Source organism: Monodon monoceros, unplaced genomic scaffold, assembly GCF_005190385.1.
Source record: "Monodon monoceros isolate NGI ecotype Baffin Bay Population unplaced genomic scaffold, NGI_Narwhal_1 Super_Scaffold_19, whole genome shotgun sequence".
Lineage (NCBI taxonomy): Eukaryota > Metazoa > Chordata > Mammalia > Artiodactyla > Monodontidae > Monodon > Monodon monoceros.
Window position 1 is genome coordinate 53,738,935 of NW_021703775.1, and position 20,317 is coordinate 53,759,251.

Genomic DNA, 20,317 nt, shown 5'->3' on the forward strand with positions numbered 1-20,317 from the left:
AGCTTCCTTCTCTGTAAAATGAGGATTTGGGATAAGATCTGTGGTTTTCAAACTCTGCTCTCAGAGCCCAAGCATTCTATAGGAAAGGATCAGGGCTAGAGCAACTCTGGTCTTATCAGTTGCGGACTGGGCTTCACCCCTAAGATTTCATGTGCGGAATGAGTTCACAGCTGAGAAACATTTGATCACCTCTGGGCCAGGTGATACCTGTTTCTGTCCCAGCTTGAAGTTTCCAGAGACCGGCAGCACCACATCCACAGCAGGAGGGCTCGGGCTGCCTGGGGAGAGAGGAAGGACCCTAGAAGGATGAACCAAAGGGACTTACTCCTCAAACCTTAGGTTGGGTACAGTACTGGACACATAAATACATATATATGTCCAGGACATAGAGGGACGAGGCTGGCTCAGGAGGGTCATGGCAGACCCAGAGGAGAATGTGTACCCATGTTCACTCATACATGCTTATGTGCACACACACGCATACACACACGCATACACAGAGGCATAACACAGTTGACCCCTGCAGCCCTGCCTCCATGGCAAGGCTCCAGCTGGAGGAATTTCCTTGTGTCTCCCTCTGAGCCCCGCCCCACTCCCACTTACCTCCTCTTTGGACTCTTCAAGCTGACGTGGCTGAGCTCTGTCTGGAGATGAGGAAAATGCCTCTATCTGTTTTTCAAATATCCGGGGCTTGCTAAAGACCAACACATTTTTTTTTTTAAAGTGTGTATAATTTGAGGGCAATTTGATCCATATGTTTCTGATTCTCTTGCACTTAAATCATCAAAATATTGATTTTTAAGAGCCATTTGATGTCTAAGGAACCTTTTTAATAAGCTTTTAAAACTCTTTAAACCCAGAGACTGGAGCCGGTGCCAGGGCCCAGGCTGGCTGCTGGCTGGTCACAGCCCCTCCCCTGGGTTGTGATTACTTGGAGCCGAGTCTCATGCCCCCGCTGCAGGTCTCACCTCTGCCTGGACTCCCTGCCTCCCCCAGAACTAGCCAGGGGTTCCAGCTACAGCTTCTTGCTATCCTGACAGAGGGGCTCACCCCCCTTTCTTTTCACAGACCTCACTCATATTTCCTCAAAGCACCATTAAGACACAAACCAAGAGGAGCAAATAGGATTTTTAAAGCCTGCATAATATTTTGCTGTAGAACTATGCTACAATTTATTTAACCAATCCCTATTGAAGAACATTTAGGTCATTTCCAGTTGTACACCTCACTGCACATTTCTGATTATTTCCTTTGGATACGTTTCTAGAAGTGAAAATACTGGGTCAAAGAGTATGCACGCCCTTAATGCTCTTTCCACACATGTTGCCACATCGTTTTTCCGAAAGATTACACCAATTTATACTTCCACAGGTCTCCCCTCCTGTACTCTTGAGAAGAACGCTCATTTTTATTCAAACAATGCTGTCCCATTTGAACACAGAGAAGCTCTCTCACACAGCACAGATCCAAGAAGGCACTAAAACCAGAAGGCCTGCGTTTGAATTCCAGTTCTGCTATTTACTAATTGGAAAAGTTACTTATTCTTTCTGTGCCTGTTTTCCCAACTATAATTTGGGGATAATAATGGCACCACCACATATGATTACCATGGGGATTAAATGAGATCATGTATATAAACTTAAATAACTTAGTGTCTGATGCATAGCTGGTGGTGAATAAATGATGGCTAATATTATTACTATACCTTAGCTGTTCCTTCAACCCAGAATGCCCTTCTCTTTCTCACCTGTTTTTGTTTTGAATTTTATTTATTTTTTTATACAGCAGGTTCTTGTTAGTTATCTATTTTATACATATTAGTGTACATATGTCAATCCCAATCTCCCAATTCATCACCCCACCCCACCACTTTCCCCCCTGGGTGTCCATACGTCTGTTCTCTACATCTGTGTCTCTATTTCTGCCCTGCAAACCGGTTCGTCTGTACCATTTTTCTAGGTTCCACATATATGCGTTAATATACGATATTTGTTTTTCTCTTTCTGACGTACTTCACTCTGTATGACAGTCTGTAGATCCATCCACGTCTCTACAAATGACCCAATATCGTTCCTTTTTATGGCTGAGTAATATTCCATTGTATATATGTACCACATCTTCCTTATCCATTTGTCTGTCGGTGGGCATTTGGGTTGCTTCCATGTCCTGGCTATTGTAAATAGTGCTGCAATGAACATTGGGGTGCATGTGTCTTTTTGAATTACGGTTTTCTCTGGGTATATGCCCAGTAGTGGGATTGCTGGGTCATATGGTAGTTCTATTTTTAGCTTTTTAAGGAACCTCCATACTGTTCTCCATAGTGGCTGTATCAATTTACATTCCCAACAACAGTGCAAGAGGGTTCCCTTTTCTCCACACCCTCTCCAGCATTTGTTGTTTGTAGATTTTCTGATGATGCCCATTCTAACTGGTGTGTCTTTCTCACCTTTTTGATGCCTTTTTTCCCCCACTCACCTTTTTTGATTCACTCACTACCCGGGTCATTACTTATCTCTACAGTTAGCTAAGTTCCATTTCAATTCAAATCTATTCAATTCCATCCCAAGAATTCTGGCATTGTGCAAGCCAGGGCCTGGGGAGCTGGGCAGACACATAAAATAGACCATCTCTGAGGTACAGGCGAAGATGTGCTCTTTGAGATTTACAGTAGCCCCCACCCCAGCACACTCCATTCCTCGTGCTTTGATCTCCTATAACACTTTGTGTCCGTGAGATCATTATGGAAGAGACTATGTACCGCTCTCCATCACAGCTTAACTGTGTGTGTGTTTGCATGTGCATGCATGTTCTTGTACACACGTGTTTGCATGTGTGTGTTTCTGTGGGCACGTGTGTGGGTGTGCATGCTTGTGTGTGCGTGTGTGCTTAGAGTTTAAGTTCCTGAGGTGCAAAGATAACATGGTAAGTTTCCTCTGACTTTTCCACAGATCTTACCCAAGGCAAGGCACAAAGCTGCTATTCAAGAAACACACGAATGAATGAATGAATGAACAACCGAACGAACGAACTAACGAAGGAACGAACCATAAACCCTAAACTGGCGCTCAGGCTGAGGATCTGGGAAGAGGGTTCCATTGGGAGTCAGGAGTTCTGCATTTGAAACGCGACAGGTCCTGTGTGACATGGGCACGACTTGCCTCTCCTGTTCCTCCGTGTTCATCCCTGACAATTGCAGGGATTGGATTAGATAGTTCTTCCCAGTTCTGAGGACGCTCTGAAGCCTCCATTCCCCAACAGGCTCTGTTCCCAATTGTCAGCCCCACTCAGTCCCTCCAGACGCAGACTTCATCAGACCCATGAAGGCCCCAGTCCAGCTTGGGGAGGGCCTCATGCTCCCCTGCCTCATTGGGCTCAAGGATATTTTGTCTAAATTCTCCAGGAATAGAGAAAAAGCACAGAGGCTTTTGCTAAAACCCAATGAGCAGGTCTCTCTGAGGACAGGGATTAAGTTTGTCTCTGCTGATCTCCCCTCTAGTCGCCTCCCCTGTCTGGGAACCAGCTTCGGATTCTCTGGGGTTTATCCTCCCTCATATGGTTCCACTCCCTTTGTGTTACCCTTGTGCCATTTTCAGCCATCCCTTTGGAGCGCCTCTGCGAAGAATAGATCCCCAAAGAACAAAGCAAATTTTGGTCCAGGCTGGTTCGAAATGAAGTCCCTCTTCCTTCAATAATTGCAATTTGGGAAAGAAATGAGACCCTCCTGACTCCCTGGCCTGGGGTAACTCTGCCAGACCTCTCACCAGACCTAAAAGACCATCTCTACTGGCGAGGAAGGGGACAGTCTCAGGGGCCCAACTTCCCTTCATCCCAGCCCAGGACATTTCAGGCTCTGACAGAGCTGCTGGTGATGGGCTGGTGGCTTGATTCTTACAGGATTATCTGGATTTGGAGGGTCTCTCAGGGGTCAGCAAGTCTGGGAGGATCGAGCCTAACTCCACACAGAAGAGGTAGGCAGAGGGGTCTCTATCTCTGAGTGACCCCTTCTGTCTCAGAACTGCCTCTGCTCAGGGAAAGAGGCCTGATGCCTCTCAAGGGTCTCACTTCCCCCATCTCACCCTTACCTCCCAGATATCACTTTTGGGCTATAAGGTGCTACTTCTGTTGACAAAACAACAACAGGAATGTGAGCTTTATGTAAAGAGTGGAGGATGATTTTGAATAATTTATGTGATATTTTTAATCCAAGTTTTAAAAATCCTAATGTTCCAAAAACAGAGGAAACACTGATGCTTCAATATTCAAACTGAACAATCTTTTACTTAAAAAAAATAAAGTCTTGGAGTTCATAACCAATTGGCGGTCTCTCAGAAAGCCCCTTTTAAAAAACATTTTTTTGGCCACGCAGCATGTGGGATCTTAGTTCCCCGATCAGGGACTGAACCCGGGCCCGCGGCAGTGGAAGCGCCAAGTCCTAAGCACTGGACCGCTAGGAAATTCCCAGAAAGCCCATTTTTAATGACCTTGATTCTGACTCACCTTACTTAGAATATATGACTTTTATGCCCCTCTTTTGTACACACACACACACACACACACACACACACACGCAACACACTTGCTCTGTGATCCTGGGCAAGTTTCTCAATATCTCTGGGTCTCAGTTTACTAATTTATAAAATAAACATAATTTACATAGTAAAAGATTGGATAACTATGTCCAAGTTCCCTTCCAACTCTTGAATTCTATGATATCAAGGGAATTCTGAGCATGCAAACTTACTGCAGCAGCTGTATAACAAGCAAACTATTTTGCCCTGGATAATCCTCAGGGCATCCCTCCAGCCACGGGCTATGGATGGGGCAGAGCTGACTGAACTAGTGAGGGAGACAAAATACTGCTCATGCTTTCAAGAAACACCTCTGTGAGCTACCCGAGGGCAACACCACATCTACCTTGCTCACTGCTGAACTGCTGTCACCTAGCACAGGCTCCTGTACATAACAGCTTCACAAAACAGTCGTTGAATAAACAAGGGAATTAACTAATTCATTAAGGCATGCATGCTGTGTCTCTTCCAGAATTCAAATAACTCTTTTCCCCCCAAATGCAAAAGTTTTTGTCACTAGAACACCTAAGATGAATTTTTTTCAGAGGATTCTAGACCAGATATTGGTAAATGTGTAACATATTAAAACAGATCCAAAGTAATTCCTATGAAAAGCCTCCTCCCCCAGATGTAACCTGTGATGATACAAGCAAACAGATTTATTGACCCACTGCACCCAGGTAGAATGTTGCAGAGAGAATCCTGAAACGATGTCTCATTAGGAGAAGTGAGGCCATGGTTTTCATTTTTCTAGTAGAAGGTGGATATCAGAAGTGGAACCGGTATTTGGACTGATTATTTTCTTAAGGCAAAGGCCGGTTCAAGTGAGGTGAGGTGATGAGTGAAGAACAAAGTGTTACAGAAATCCAGACATGCTGTGGTGATAACTGCATAATTGATGGGAGAGGGGTACTGGTTCTTATCCTCCAGACCCTCCCCTTTATGGCCATTCTCTGGTCAAACCAAAGGGTCAGCCACAAAAGCATCCCCTACATCACTGTCAGGATGCTAGGTGACATTATCATCTCAGAAACAACAGTTTGGAGTTGGACAAATCTGGCCTCCCTGTTCCGTTCATCAGGTGATGAGTTGTTGGATCGTATGATGTGATTATACTTGTTCACCCACAGTCAAGACTCCGGAGAGTCTACACTCGGCAACCACCATGGACATGGAAATGAAAAGGGTGATGTTTAGGCTTTGTGGAATCCCAGGTTAAAAATCATGTCCTAGAGTCCATTTGGGTTTACCTTAGAGAGAAAGGTGGCCATCTCCTTCAGTTTCAAAATAGATTGTTATACCTAGTCAGTAATATTTATCCAGGTGTAACACAAAATGTTGACAATGGCACAGATAACTCCCTGGCCCTTTACAGAAAAAGTTTATTGATTCCTGGTCTAAGGCACTATTATGATGGGCCATTTGGGTCATATTGTAAGTTCCCCAACCTGGCCACTGTAATTCCACACTATTCCTGGAGGGGTTCTGCCATATTGTAAAATATGCACAAGAATTTGGGTTACAATGAGACTCCTACAAAGAGTGGGCCTCTCTCTAGCCTACTGGAGAAGCAGACTTAGATTGAGATGACCCCACGTAAGTTAATGACAGTTGGCCAAATGAGTTGCTTCTGCACCTCCTGTCTCGGGCTCCCAACCAGAGGGTAGCTATCTCCAGCTGCACTCCCTCAGCAAAAGAGGTGTTTGGAAATTTTGTCTCCCACATCTACCCTCTGGGACACAAACTCAGGATGGAGGCAAACATTTTCAGATGGAGAGCCAAGCTGAAGTTCATCCTCTGAAGGTCACCAACCAAGCAAGACCTTAAACTGGTTGGTCCTTGGGGCTGGTTTTGGCCATCGACTTATTGGTACTCAACTGCTGACTATGCTATGGCCATTTTTTCCCCTTAGAGACAAAGAAAGTTTATGACTAAACAGAACAAGACAAAGGTGAGATCAGGTGAATAATGTCTAAATTGGAGAAAGCCCTTGTTCAGTTAGAGAAAGTTGTTCTGATAGAAGGAAAACTGACTTTTATTGATTTAGTACAGCACGGGAGAACACTACACTGACAATTCTTAAATGACATCTTGTTTGGAGAAATGAATGCATTTTATTTTACTCCTCCTTGTGGGGCTCAGAAGCTCCTAGAGCAGGATATCAGAATAGGACACATGCTTAGACTGGTTAATTTCTTAAGGCGAGGGTCCGTGTATAAAAGGCAAGGTTCTAAGCAAAAAAAGGAAGTCTTGTACTAGTCACCAGGTCTTCTGATGTTGCTACTGCACAACTGATGTGAACTTCTGGTTCTTACTGCCAGTCATTCTATAGTGATAATGGCTGTCACTTCTTGAGCTAGACAATGTAGATGGTTTACCTCTGTGTGCCCTGTGCCAGACACTGTCCACATTCCATCTCATTTAAAGCTCACAACAACACTGTCAGGTTGGCATTATTCTTCTTTCCATTTGACAGAGGTGGAAACTGTAGCACTTGCCCAAAATGTAGCAGTTAGTAGGTGCCCAAGCCAAGGCTAGCTCTTTCTCTGCATCGGTGTCTCACTGCCTCTCCCGTGGGTGTGACCCCATGAACACTGAAGCCCTCATTCCCAGATTCCCCTTCTACTTGGTCTTCAAGTAGTGGAGATGCACCTCTCAAAGTCCCCATACCCAGCAGTCACACACCTTCAGACTCAGAAGGCCTCTTCCCATTTCTCTCCCTCCTCACTCAAAGTTCAAAGATAAAGCCATGCAAAACAACGATCACTTAAAGCGCGCTCAACCTCATTAGTCAAGCAGGAAATGCAAATGAAAACCAAACCAAAATGAGATACAATCAAACTCCCACCAGACAGAACAGTTCAAATGAAAAGCACTGATAATAGCAAGTATTGACACGAGTATGGAGCAACTGGAACTCGTATAATGGCGGGAATGTAAATGGGTATAACTTCTTTAGAAACTGTTTAGCAGTGTCTGCTAAAACTAAACATATACCTTCCCAGATATAGATCCAACAGAATTGGGTACATGTTCAAAAGGCTCAAAAGAGTGCTATTGCTAATAGCTAAAAACTAGGGGTTACTCAAAATATCCATCAGTAGTAAAATGGATAAATATACTATATTCACAAAATGGAATACTATACAGCAGTGAGAATGAATGAACCACAACTCACATAACAACATGGATGAATATCAAACATAATATTGAACAAAGTTTTACACACGAGAATATATACCATATGATTTCATTTATAGGAAATACCCAAACCGTTTTGATCAGCATAATGGTTACCCTTGGCAGGGGGATATAAAGACTGGAAGGGGACGAAGAAAAGGGCTTCAGTAATGTTCTGTTTTTTGATTTGGGTGCTGAACACAAGTGTGTTCCCTTTATGAAGATTCATTGAGCTCTACTCATAATTTGTACCCTATTCTGAATGCATATTATACGTAAAACTGAGAGCTTAAAACAGATGAAGGCGACTTCCCCGGCGGCCCAGTGGTTAAGACTCTGCGCTTCCACGGCAGGGGGCGCGGGTTCAATCCCTGGTCGCGGAACTAAGATCCACAGGCCGCGCGGCACAGCCAGACAAAAAACAAACAAACAAAAAAATAAAGGTATATAGCCTCTTCTTTCCATCCCACTCCATCCATCTTCACCCAGTAAAGTCCATTTTCAAGGGGAAGGAGTTACAAATCCAAAGGGCCTGTGTCTGAAATGCCATGTTCATTGGTCCCTGGGATGGAGGTTCCCAGGTTCTGAATACCCTGCCCACCCCAGTGTGCAAAGTGTGCACACTCTGCAGTGCACACTTTGGTCTTTGCACCATGAAGGTGACAGACTGGAAGTAACGGGGCTTTTAGAGCCAGATAGACCCCAGCTCTGCTACTTACCTATATGGGGCATTGGGCAAGTCCCTCCCTCTCTCCAAGCCCCTATTCCCTTATCTTCAAACAGAACAGTAGCACATGCTGTTTGTTGTCTACCCCAAAATCATTCCTTCCCACTTCTTTGCTTCCCACTACAGCTGAGCACCCCAGTTGTGTGACTTCCTAGCCTCTCAGGTTGCTAGATCAAGAGCATGTGACCCTTCGAAATGCAGCATGGGAGGGCACTTGTGTTCTTGGTTGGCACACTGTTGTGGCAACCTGGAACTCTGGCTCTGGACAACTGGAGGGAGACAGAGGCCCTGGGTGGCCTGAGAGGCTCAGCTCCCTCCACTAGAACTGAGAGGTGAGAGAGCTTTTTCCAGGCTGCAGGCCAAGTCCCAGAGGAGGATGAGGAACCAGGCCTATTGCATCCAACTGTGAGTTGTTCAGAAGTGCCTTCTTATGCCACTTTCAGTAAGTATTTGTACAATGCCTACGAGTGCCAGGTACCCTACTCTGTGCTGGGGACACAGTGGTAGACAAGACAGATAGGTTCCCTGCCTATCCAATGGCCACAGCAGTTCAAATGAACACAGACTTCCCAACTTTCTAAATCACTGTGAGCATAACTGTCAGCATATTCCCACCTCTGTGTTTTGAAATCCATCAATAATCCAAGGACACTCCCACAGTCCCTGGCTTGATGTTGCTCAAGATGAATTGTTTTGCAGCAAAGTGAATATTTATTGAGCATCTTCTACGTGTAAGACTTGCTTCTATAAACATGGGGTCCATTTTCACCCCTCAGGGAGCTTACATTCTGGGGTGGTTGGAAGAGGACAAATGTTTGCTCTGAGTAACACAAGTTATCATGCCTGAAGGAACCATAGGGAAGGTCCAGAGCAGCTGCGTCTGCTTTGGGGATGAGGTGACCCTAAAGGTGGTAGGATTCCATCAGGCAGAAAAGGATAGGAGATGACCCACAAGAACAAGTTAAGGGGCAATGCCCAAATGGGGAAAAAAAACAAGCTGAGGATAGGGATAGGAATCAAACTGGCCTAGAGGCGTGGTTTGCAACCTGATCAGAAGACCTTAAATACTAAGCCGAAGAATTTGGACTGCATCCTATGGGCAAAGGGGCATTTCAGGCCAGGAAGTAATGTGACAGACCCAGTGCTGTGGGAAGATTACTTTGACATCTGTGATGGAGATGATTAAGAAGGAGGAGACCCTGGAAGCAGCAAACTGAGGCCTGAGCAGCTTCAGAGCTTTCAGAGAGGGGCTCACACCCTCTGGGTTTGATTCCTGGCTCCGTTGCTCTGCTAAGACTGAGCACATCCTGCTGTGGAAGACTGCTGGTTGCCTCTCAATATCCACTTCGCTCTCTCTCCTTTCTAACAAAATCTTGAGTTTGTCTGGGGCAGCAAAATTCCCTGTTAAAAATATTCACCTCCTCCAAATCTAGCTGAAGATGTCCATATTTCTGGCCAATGAGGCCTACAAAGAATTTTATGGTGGGGCTTCTGGAAAGGTTCTGTTTTCTTGATAAAAAGACATTGATCCAGCCAGCACAAATTTTTTCCTTACCCACTTCTTCCAGCCTGGAACTCAGTTGTGAAGCCTGGAAGTGGTGCAGCCATTTGTGACCATGAGGATAAAAGCTACCAGTCAAGGATGGCAGAGCAGGAAGATAGCAGGAGTCTTGATTCTTAATGACTTTCTTGAACAGCTGTACCAACCTGGACTGCCTATCTCTAGCCTTCCTATTATGTAAGAAAAATAACTGTTTAACTTGTTTAAGGTTTCTCTTAAGCAGCCAAATGTAATTCCTAACTGATATACATGGCTACCCAGAATGCCTCACTTTCTCCCTCTTTTCATGATCTCACAGCCTGGCACAGGAATGGATTATCCATCTACCATGTGCTTTCCAGAAGCTGCCCACGAGAACAGCTGAAGAGGCCCTCAGTCTATACTGCCCCCTTGGTCCCAACTCTCTCAGCCTTGCAGGGCCTCCCTAGCTTGCCTGGATCTTCCAGAGACCAGAAGGCAATGCCAACTGGGACAGCCCCAGGAGATCTCCAGCTGTGAATCCAAGGCAAGAGTCCTAGACCAGCAGTCAGAAGTCCTGGGATGCCGGACCACCTCTGCTACTAATCAGGACATGACCTTGACCCAGTCACTTCCAATTCCCTTGGGCCTCAGTCACCCTATCTTGGAAATGTGGGGACTGAGCTAGGTCAAAGTTTTCAAAGTATGCATCAATTAGTTTGCATTTAACTGTAAATAATAAAAGCAAGCAAAAAATGAACAGCAAAAAAATCAAAAACAAAAAGATAGTATATTCAAACAGGCTTAAACAATGAAGAAAGTTATCATCTGATAAAGTCCAGAGACAGGACCACTCCGGGGCTGGTATGGTCAGCTGCCCACCAATGTCGTCAGGCACTCTGCAGTTCTCCATGGATTAGCTTTGTCCCTGATCTGGCTTTCTTCAGGGGCACAGGATGGCTACCACAGTACCAGGCAGCACAACCAAGGCACACCCCTAGCCAAGAATGAAGTGAATCCATCTTTCTTGTGTTTGATTTTTAGGAGCAAGAAGTTTTTCCCACAAGGCCCTATCAGACTTCCTTTTACCACTCACTGGCCAGAAATGCCCCTTTCCAACCAATCACAGAAAAGGAAAGATGGGATTGCCATCTGGTCTGAACGTATTCTGGAGAGCCAACCATGACCAGTACAGAAAGGGAGCCCTCTTCTCTAAAGAAATACCACATGACCCCATGATACAGAGCAGATAAAAGCAGAGGCCCTTGGAATGAAGTTAGGAATGGGAAGAAGGCTAGCCCCGCTCCTACTGTCCTCAAAGTCCCAGTCACAGAACCGTGGAGCCCTTAACACCAGTTTGAAAGCCACTGGGCTTGATCTCTAAGGCAGCTTCTCACTCCCAACACCCCACGGGTCTCTGCTTCTATGATTAATGGCTCTAGCAGAATGGGGTCAATAAGAAAGGGGAAACTACCCACATCCCCTGAGGTCACCCTGAAGATGGGTCCAGTCAAAGGGCCTGGGGGCTTCTTCTAGCCTGGCTGCAGCTAGGAAAACTCTATGGATTGTGTTGTACACTCATCATAGTGACACACATTCATACAACCTTTTCCAGTTTGCAGGCACACATAATCTCATCCAGTCTAAGAAGCTGCCTTATGAGTAGGGTATGGCGCAGATGGCTCTAAACTAGAGCCACAGAGGTGGGGAAGCCGAGGCATAAAACAAGGAGGCCTTGGCTCGCAAAGCCAGGGTCTGGAAGAGCCTAGCTGGAACCATAGGCTGCCAATTTGGCTTAGGGGTGAGTGACGCTCCTGGGAAATTGAGGGTACAAGGAAAAAAGACATAGGCATGACAGCAAGGCCCCAGATCATGGAGGCACAGGCTTGCTGGCTGGGTGATTGGGTCTCTCAGGCCCTCTGAGCCCCACTCCCCTCAGGGTCACTGGGAGGATGGGGGGAGCCCTGTGAGGGGTTGTTTAAAAGAGCTGTGGGACCCTCCAGGATGAGGCTGCAGACAGCTTGGGGAGGGCAAGCTCTGTTTCCTTCCTTCAGACTATACCTGAAGGAAGACTGGGCCCCAACCACAGACTGCCACCCTGTGCCTGCCACCTCCTCCTGGGCACTTCCCCCACTCCCTGGAGGCAGACGGCTGCTGAGGGCGCTCCCCACAAGCCGGCTCATTAAAGATTTGCTCTGTCGAGCAGCAATCAAAATAAACAGACCAGCCTGAAAGCCAGGGAACTAAAAACCAATTAAGAGGGAATGGAGATGGAAGGAGGGGTGGAAGCAGGAGGGGAAAAGAGGCCGGGGCTTTCCAAAGACTCAGTTCCCATGGCAGCCAGCTTCCAAAATAGTCTGGGAATGAAAAATAATGAAAACCACAGTGGAGAGAAAAGCGATCCTGGCAGAAGAGTCCCGACCTCGGGATTGGCTAAATCCCCTTGCTCCTGGCTCCCAGAGGGCGCCTCGGTGGGTCAGAGCACCGGTGACCTGTCCCTCGCCACCACCACCCCCCGCCCACCCGTTCCTCTTTCCCTCTCGAGGCTGTGAATGGTGCAGACCCTTGCAGGCCCTGCTGCCAAGGCCCCAGGGTGAGGGAGCCACAGTCAACACCTGCCCCACGGGGAAACTGTGATGGAGACGGGGAGGGCTAGGGACAAGACCGGAAGGGGAAGTTCAGGTCTGCCAGCCTGGTTTCAGAGGGCTTCCTGGAGGAAGTGACATTCAGACTGAGATCTGAAGTAAGAGCTGGCCAAGAAATGAACAGAAGGAAGAGCGCCTCAGGAAGAGAGAAGAGGAATAGAAAAGGCCCGAGAGTGGAGGAGCAGAAGAGAGAGAAACACCAGAAGTTGGGTAGGGCTGACAGTTATTGAGCTGGGCATGCTCTGTGGCAAGCTGAGTGCTTTTTATGCACTGAATCCTGAGTGGTAAGAACCCCAGCAGGCTGCGACTCCCAGATTTTGTAAAGGTGGTGGAGCCAGTATCCCAGCCCACATCTGCGGACACTACACCTGCCCTCTTTCCCCTCTGCCTGGAGCCGGGCCTTCCGGGGAGCCCCCAGTTCCCTGCCCCTTCCCCTACCTGGGTGACAGGGGAGCCCTGCATGGCATTTCTAGCGTCACTTCCTAATGATATCTCTAAGGAGGCCCCTCAGCCCACCGGGAGGCATCACCCGAGGCATCACCGTTTAACCATCTCCAGACCCCCTTGTGGTCTGGTTTCTGTTTCATTGGTGAGGCAACAGGAAAGCTGAGATCCTATTAAGCTCACTTGCAGTTGCCAAAAAGGAATAACGGCCAAAATTAAGTTAACCCTTTCACACTCCCTCGCTTCCTGAGCCACAGAAATAAGAGCCCTGAACCATATTACCATCAAGGGAAGCAACACCTCAGCCCCAGAGGAATGGGTTCCCAGGCCCAGAGGGACACCTGGCCTCCCCAGGAGACCGGACCGGTCGGGAGCCTGTTCTGCACCAGCGTAAGCAACGGTGTGATAACGGGCAGTGCCCTGCCCAACAGCACTTACTCAGTGGACGGGCTCCTAGTTGGGAAGCAGGACGGCGCTAACTGGACCTGGGTCTTCCAAACAGGAAGAGGCAAGGTGAAGGCTGTGGAGTTCAGTGGCAGCTCTTAGGCTCTGACTTTTCACTCTCTTTCCAGGAAGCCAAGCCAGCACCAAGTGGGAGCCCACTGGAAACGGGGTGCACCTGAGAAGGCAAAAGCACAGCCATCAGATCCCAACTTAGTGTCCTCTGAAGTCTCTGAGCAGGACAAGGGGAACGTGGGCCAAGGAAAGAGCACTGGAGTCAATGTCCAGAAAGCTGGCTTTGAGCAGAGTACCCGTCCTGTCCTCGTGGTGAATGAAGCATAGACTTTGTAATCAGAGCCCCCCAGGCATCAACCTTAGTTCCATCATCTGGTAGCTGTGTGATCATGGGCAAATGACTCCTTCTGAGCCTTGGGTCTCCTCAACAGTAAATGGGCATAATAATACTGACCCCATAGGGAGGGTCTCTATAAGAGTGACAAAAGGTGCCAGAGTGCCCAGTGTAAGCTGGGGGTGGAGTAGGAACTCACTAGCATTCCTTCCTCCCCTAAGCCTCAGCTTCACCAACTGTAAAATGGGGTACCAACTCTCCTAGGTTAAGTGTGCAAAGCGCTCGGAAAACTGCAAAGGCCTATGGATTCGTGCAAGGGGCCTCTGGCTGGGGAAGATGCCGAACCACTCCCTTACCAGCCCACACTACCCTCAGCATTTCTCTCACCTGCCATCAGCCGTAAGGCCTTCCTTACCCTGCACAGCCCCTTCCTGGGTGGCCTTGAGGAGTCTCTGTGGCCACAGAGTTAAAAGAACGTTTATGGGGCAAATATAAGAAACTCACAGCAAGTACAAGAAATTGGGATTATGATGCACCCCCGCTCCCTGGCTTCCCACTTATTGTTGAAGGAGATGAGGCCCGCGCACAGAAGGTGACCCTCCTGAAGTCATGGCTTGTAAGTGCCTGGGTTTGGAACCCCAGGGCTGTCCCACTCCGAGGCCATTGCTCCTGCCCCATGCACACCCCCAGTTCACTGGCTGAATGACTCCCAGGCCTGAGGGGCCTGTCCAGGGCCAGCACAAGGAGCCTCCTGAGACCTGGGGTGGGTCCCTCCGCCTGTGGGTACTGAGAGTGGTCACCCTTCCGCCAATGGGAGAGAGTGACATGCTGAGTTACCACCAGCTTCCTCGCTGGCTGAGGGCTGCCCGGAAGTAGCCCACAACGTGATGGGAAGGACAGCCTGCCCGGGAGGTGGTGACCCTCAGCCGTGCAAACTTGCACAACCCTGAACCTCTCTGGCTCTCAGTCACCTCAGCAGTACATCTGTAAATCCAGGAAAAACGTGCCCCATCTCACAGGCTGTGGGAAGATTGGAATGAGATGACTGACAGGTGTTGAAAACAGGCAAACCTTGTGGTCTTTCGTAATTAGCACACATTATTTGTTTGTGTTTCTAAGCAGCAGATTCGCTAAGTGGGTTAAACAGCTTCTCACTCCCCACTCCTTGGGCATCCTCACCCTGTTGACACTAGCCCTCTTTGTGCACCAACAGTGAGAAGATGAACCCGTGCCCGAGTCAGAACATCCTGGGGGAGCAGAGTCGACTGCTTATCTCAAGGGCTGGCTGTGCTGACCCTGAGACAAACTGAGCCGAGAGAAGCCACGTGTGGTTCCTCCATCTGACTCTCATAAATTAATAAGATGACGCGTCAGGTCAATAGCCGCCTGACACATCTGTGTGGGGCACAGGGCTTGCCCTTTACAGATAGAATCCTAGGAGCATCACATCACAGCCCTGTGATGGAGCAGTGACTGACTTATTTCCCCCTTTCCTCCCTCCCTCCCCCCCTTCCTTCCTTCCCTCAGATTTCCACCTTTGATCCCTAAAGCCACATTTCCAGGCAGTCCCAGGGCTGTGCCAGGGGAGGAGGGACTGCTGGCCTCAGGGCCCCCGTCCTGGGCAGGCAGGAAGGGCCCAGCCATCTGAGAGGACCCAGGGGAACTGACCCAGTCAGAGCAGCAAAGGGAACAGAGCAGGGGCAGGGATCTGGGGCTCAGAGAAGGTGTTTGCTTGGAGATTTGGGGCACCAGGCCAAGTAGGGAAGCCCTTCTGCCTGGATGTCCATGAAGGAACGTTTCCCAGCCAGCCCCACAGATCCACACCTCTAAAGCTAATGCCAGAGGCTCCCGCAGCAAGGCCTGGGGCACCAGAGGCGCACAGTCAAGGAGTTATCAAACCAAACCAACCAGGCAGTTAGATGAAAAGGCAGCCCCCTCCAGCATCAGAGGAAATCAGGGGAAGCACCCAGACAGCTGGGCCAGGTCTTGAGGAAGAAGCAGGGAGTCAGAGAAAGCCCAGAGCAGCTGAGAGGGGGGCTCTGGCCCCGAGAAGCTGGATTCAGGGGCTGAGGGGAAGCCCCTCATCCTGGGGGGCTCTGAGGAACACATGTCCCCTAGGCTCTAGGTGGCTGCACTCCCATGTCCCCGGGGGCCACAGAGAGATATGCTCAGCCACTGGGCTCAAGGGGACCCTGTGTTTCTCATGGGTCATCCATTCAACTCTCACAGCCAACCCCATGAGGCAGGAATCATCATGCCCAGTTAAATCTAAAGAGTCTGCAGCTCAGAGAGGTTAACTAACTCACTGAGTCACACAGTGTCCTTGTCAGGTTCATCTGGCCGCAAAGACTCTACATACTTACTGTTTGACGGGTTAAAATCATTAACCAGTGACTGTTCCCAGCCTCCCTCTTCCCCTCTCCTGCTAAAGGGACTCCGGCCGACCCACCTCCTTGCCTCTCCTTCCCACCCTTGAAGTCATCCCTGCCGGGGAAGGTGGTTCCCTGGGCCTTTGAAAAGCAGAAATTGGAAGAAAAGGGGAAAGGAGAGAAAGGTCCGAGAGGCACTGGGTGGCTTTGAGGTGGAATTATGGGGAGAGGAGAAAGCTGTGTCCTGAGGAGGCACAGAGGTGGAGAGGTGTGTGGGCTCAGAAGTACCCGCTTCCGTGACTGAGAAGTCCAAGGACAGAACTGAAGTCCTAGTGACATCATGTTTGGCTTCTGAACTCTGTTCTCTTGAACCAACACCACTGAGGCTGGCCCCCATGAATCACAGAGGTGGAAGCATCTCATTTGTAAGAAGAGAGGAGGAAAGGAAAGGGGATTGGGACTGAGGCATGGCAGAGACCAGCCTCCTCTCACAGCATCTTTGCTTCCTTTTGTGTGGTGCTCTCCTCTGTGTGCTCACCACTTGCTTTGTTCACTTTTAGTTTCTGCTCCGGTATGACTTCGGCTAGCACACAGCCCACCATGGCCACCTGCAGCATCTTGCTTTGTTCACTTTTAGTTTCTGCTCCGGTACGACTTCGGCTAGCACACAGCCCACCATGGCCACCCGCAGCATCTTGCTTCGTTCACTTTCAGTTTCTGCTCCGGTACGACTTCGGCTAGCACACAGCCCACCATGGCCACCCGCAGCATCTTGCTTTGTTCACTTTTAGTTTCTGCTCCGGTACGACTTCGGCTAGCACACAGCCCACCATGGCCACCTGCAGCAGCTCTTCAGTGCTTTTCTAGAATGATGACAATTCTGCTTGCGTTCCCACTGTGAGCTATTTCATTGTACTCATGTTTCCTGGTTCAAAAATCATTTTCCCACAATTAGGTCTCTTTTTGACGGTTTTATTTATCTTTAAAGCTTAACCTTCAGCTGTTCTTTTTTTTAAAATTTTATTTATTTGATTTATTTATTTTTGGCTGTGTTGGGTCTTCATTGCTGTGCGCGGGCTTTCTCCAGTTGCGGCGAACGAGGTGCCACTCCTTGCTGCGGTGCGCGGGCTTCTCATTGCGGTGGCTTCTCTTGTTGCGGAGCACGGGCTCTAGGTGCACAGGCTTCAGTAGTTGTGGCTTGTGGGCTCTAGAGCGCAGGCTCAGTAGTTGTGGCACATGGGCTCAGTTGCTCCACGGCATGTGGGATCTTCCCGGACCAGGGCTCGAACCCGTGTCCCCTGCATTGGCAGGAGGATTCTTAACCACTACGCCACCAGGGAAGCCCCCTTCAGCGGTTCTTGATGCATCGTTGTGCTCTCATGTTTTGTAGCTCCATTATCAAGTCTAGGGCTTGTGAATCTATAGAACTGTATGTTGATCCTTCAAAAATTCACAAATATAACTGGTTTATTGAAGAGTCTCAACTTAGTGGGAAGTAAACACAAAAATGGCTTTATGTCTTCTATCCTCCCCTATCTATACTATGACAAATTCCTTTTCTCATTGGTTAAAGGCTCCCTTAACTATAACTCGGTCCAACCCAACTATAACTTGGTCCAACCCATACATTTTAGTCTCCTTGAGTTTCCAGGACAATCTGGTTCTGTTCGTCAAGACGCATTTCTGCTTATTGGTTTGTTTCTTCTCCTCCTCCCTTTCCCAGGAGAGGCCAGAGCTGTAGCCCCAGTTAGCTGCAATGGAGAAGGGATCTGATCTGATCTTCACACACTTTCCCCCACCTCCTCCTAGGTCCAGGTCATCCAGCGTTTGGGACAAAGAGAAGGAGGTGGAAAAGGGCACACATCTTCTAACTCATTCAGGCTGAAGTCCTCTCCAGGTTGGTTGCCTCTGCTAATTATTTAGTTAAGCCAAATGACCTCTGGCGCCTCCAGTGTGGCAGGCATCCAACGGGCTGGCTCTCCCATGGGATGCAAGAAGCAAAGGGCCATTTGCTGCTGGTACTTCTCACTCAGCAGGCAGCCTGCTGCGGGGGAAGGAGGGGGCGGGGGGGGGGTTGGTGGGGGGATAGGAGGAAGGGAGAAAGGGGAAGACAGGAGGGGGTAACAGTAAAGAACTCAAGACCAGCTGCCTTATCCTTATCCGGCATCCACTAAACCCACAGGAAACTCGGGAACCCTGGCTTTGCCAAATAGCGGGAGAACCGCTGCTCCATCTCCACTCTGCCAGCCAGCCCTCTCTCCTGCTCGCGTCGCACAGGGGCGGACCAGAAACTCCCTTCTCCCATTTTGTGGGCCCCTTCAAAATATAAAAAGACTTTTGCAAGCACCTCCAAAAGATTTTTTTTTTAACTTTCTGCAAAGAGATTTAAATGTGGGCAAATGATTTTTGAACCATTTTGAACCATCCAGGAGACATAAATAATGGGTCCTTTAAGAAAGGATCTCTTGCATAGAGAACAGACTTGTGGTTGCCAAGGCAGGTGGGTGAGGGATGGACTGGGAGTTTGGGATTAGAAAATGCAAACTATTATATATAGAATGAAAAAACAACAAGGTCCTACTGTGTAGCACAGGGAACTATATTCGATATCCTGTGATAAACCATAATGGAAAAGAATATGAAAAAGAATGTATATATATGTATAGCTGAATCACTTTGCTGTACAGCAGAAATTAACACAACATTGTAAATCAACTGTACTTCAATTAAAAAAAAAGTAATGGGCCTCTTGGTGTCCCCCTTTTTTGGCTTTAAGGAAGAGAAAGGACTCCCTTTCCCTCTCCATTAGAAGGGGAAGAATAGCCTCTCCCTTTATGAGAGCTGCATACTTCCCCCAAAGCCACCAATTCCCAGCTTTCTCCCAGCCCTCTTCTACCAATCGAGGGGTTGGGACTTCCACCCAGGGGCCCAGGCAACTGCAGGAGTTCCGTCTGTATAAGGTGAATGTGCCTGCATACAAGGAAATGGTGCGCGAGACAAGACTGCCAACCAAGTTGCAGAGCGGATAGCTTTGCCCAAAGAGGTATGTGCTGAATCCTGTTGGCATTTTAAACTGGCAGGCCAATTATTTGCTTCTGTCTGGACTGAATGTGCCTTCATGAGGGGCTGTGGATAACTGTGATCACATGAAACTGTCAGACAAGCTCATCTGGACAACCTAGGGGCAGGTCAGAGTGAATTATCGTGCTTCACAGTACTTTTGAAGAAAGGCAGCTTTACTGCTTTTATGTAGATACAGTAATGGGAACCAGGTGTGACTGCTTCAAGCACCAGCTAAGAATGAGTTGTAGCCAGCAAAGCAGTTGTCTATATGTGAATGATGTGACTTTAAATGTCTTGTGTGACTGTCTCTCCTAACATCGTTGTCTTTTTGTACCTCCATGAAGAAAGGCTGGCTAAGCAAAGGTTAACCTCTTCCCAGCAACATCCAAATTATTCCAAACCTCAGATGACCACCTCCCGAAAATCAAAGATGTTTGCCTGAGTTGGCAGCTCATGAGGAAGCTTGCATTTCACAGCAGGAAGAGGAGTTTAGCCAAAATTTCCACATTGAGACAACCTTGATCCCAGCCCTAACCCATCTCAAAAGGAGTATCTCCAGACTTGGGTGCTTAGTAATACAAGATGAACTTAGCTGAGTTGAAATATCAAGAGGAAAAAGAGGGAAAGCTGAAGGTTCCCCTATGGGACCAGACCTGGACCAGATCCAGAAAAAGCTATTGAAATCGTGAATCATTCAATTCAGTGACTACTCTGTATCTGATTCTTTTTGGGGGGATGCTCTGATGAACAAGCCATGGTCCATGTCCTCCAGGAAAATTGAATCTTGTAGTTGAGAAGGGACATCCGTAATAACAGTGGCACAAGGCAAAGTGAAGGAGATGCAACAGGACAGAAATAAACAGCATTCCACAGTGGGGCAGAAGAACCACAAGAGGCCCTATGAAGGAGAAAACTTCTGAGGTCAGCTTTAAAGCTAAGTTTTTATTTAAAAAAAACTAAACTGATAACGGACACATAAATGAGTATCATTAGAGCACAATTATTTGAAGAA

At 48.0% G+C, this 20,317-nt stretch overlaps 1 long non-coding RNA gene across 2 annotated transcripts in view; it reads right to left on the reverse strand.

Annotated features, from left to right (window-relative positions):
• LOC114900365 overlaps positions 1–20,317 on the reverse strand; it is a 191,594-nt gene that overhangs the window by 98,409 nt on the left and 72,868 nt on the right. For both annotated transcript variants that reach the window (XR_003794833.1, XR_003794834.1), the window contains exon 3: positions 13,522–13,702. This is a non-coding gene — a long non-coding RNA (uncharacterized LOC114900365). The remainder of the gene's footprint in view (positions 1–13,521; positions 13,703–20,317) is intronic.